The sequence below is a fragment of the Rhamphochromis longiceps genome, unplaced genomic scaffold, assembly GCF_057381845.1.
Source record: "Rhamphochromis longiceps isolate RC_006_pf unplaced genomic scaffold, R_longiceps_female_GT1.1 unmapped_scaffold_3, whole genome shotgun sequence".
In the NCBI taxonomy this organism is placed as follows: domain Eukaryota; kingdom Metazoa; phylum Chordata; class Actinopteri; order Cichliformes; family Cichlidae; genus Rhamphochromis; species Rhamphochromis longiceps.
In genome coordinates this window covers 282,283-284,087 of record NW_028187223.1, presented here as the reverse complement: position 1 = coordinate 284,087, position 1,805 = coordinate 282,283, and positions in this window count along the sequence as shown.

Genomic DNA, 1,805 nt, shown 5'->3' with positions numbered 1-1,805 from the left:
GTTGTTGTACCATAGGCACGAGAAAAGTTGTTGTACCATAGGCACGAGAAAAGCTGTCGTACCAGGGGCACGGAGGAAAGTTGTTGTACCATAGGCCCGAGAAAAGTTGTCGTACCATAGGTACGAGGAGTGTGTGTGTGGCAAAGTGCTACTGAGCGGTGTACCAGGGGCACGGCGAAAAGTTGTTGTACCATAGGCACGAGAAAAGTTGTTGTACCATAGGCACGAGAAAAGCTGTCGTACCAGGGGCACGGAGGAAAGTTGTTGTACCATAGGCCCGAGAAAAGTTGTCGTACCATAGGCACGAGGAGAGTTTGTGTGGCAAAGTGCTACTGAGCGGTGTACCAGGGGCACGGCAAAAAGTTGTTGTACCATAGGCACGAGAAAAATTGTTGTACCATAGGCACGAGAAAAGTTGTCGTACCATAGGCACGAGAAAAGTTGTCGTACCATAGGCACAAGCAGTGCGTGCGTGCGTGCGTGCGTGCGTGCGTGCGTGTGTGTGTGTGTGTGTGGCAGTTCTTCTGCGCAGTGTACCAGGGGCACATTTCAATGTGCTTTCTGGAGTACCAGGGGCACGAGGATTTTGCCAGTGGTGTTCTGCTTTGTTAGTGGGAGGGGGCTTAAGTGTGGGTCCCCGGGGCCTGCTGGAGGTCCAGGTCCATGCTAGATACGTGGTACAGGGTAACTGCAGGGGGGGGGGGGGGTAATGTGGGTTCACGGGGCCTGCTGGAGGTCAAGGTCCATGCTGGATATGCGCTGGATCATAACTGCAAGAAAGGAAAGCTAGTGGGGGAGTAGAGCAGGGGAGTATGTGGGTCCCCAGGGCCTGCTGGAGGTCCAGGTCCATGCTAGATATGTGGCACAGGGTAACTGCAGGGGGGGGGGGGGGTAATGTGGGTCCACGGGGCCTGCTGGAAGTCAAGGTCCATGCTAGATATGTGGTACAGGGTAACTGCAGGGGGGGGGGGGGGGTAATTTGGGTCCCCGGGGCCTGCTGGAAGTCAAGGTCCATGCTGGATATGCGCTGGATCATAACTGCAAGAAAGGAAAGCTAGTGGGGGAGTAGAGCAGGGGAGTATGTGGGTCCCCAGGGCCTGCTGGAAGTCAAGGTCCATGCTAGACATGTGGTACAGGGTAACTGCAGGGGGAAGGGGGGGGGGGTAATGTGGGTCCCCGGGGCCTGCTGGAGGTCAAGGTCCGTGCTAGATATGTGGTACGGGGTAACTGCGGGGGGGGGGGGGGGGATCTAATGGGGGACTAGATCAGGTGAGGATGTAATGGCCAGTTCGACAGCAGCACATCTTTTTCGACCGTAAGGGAGAGAGGAGGCCGACTCTCTGCCTCGGCCAAATGGAGAGAGATTTTCAGCAGGGCCAGTGCGCCAGGAGCACATCTTTTTCAACCGTGAGGGAGAGAGGAGGCCGACTCACCACCTCGGCCAGGGCCTTTTTTTCTCCCCTCTCCAGTTGAGCAGTCTAAGGGTAATGAGTAGCAAAGGTGCCCTCCGTCATTTATGGGAGACGGGTGTCTGAAGATGCGCAAGTCAGCAGACACCCTCGGCAACGCTCGGACGGCACTGGGACGGCGCGAGAGAGCGAGTTGCTGCCACAGCAGCCTCCTCTTCCGGCCCACCTGCCTGCCAGCCTTCCCTCCCACCCCGATCGACTGGCAAACGTGGCCTGCCATCAGAGGGCTGCCGCCGGGCCCGGCACTTTCGCCGGCGCCTTCGGGCGGTCAGCTCCTCCGGCCCGCAGGCTCGCCTCTAGCGCTGGCCGGGGGTTACAGCGCGAAGGTCGAAGGGG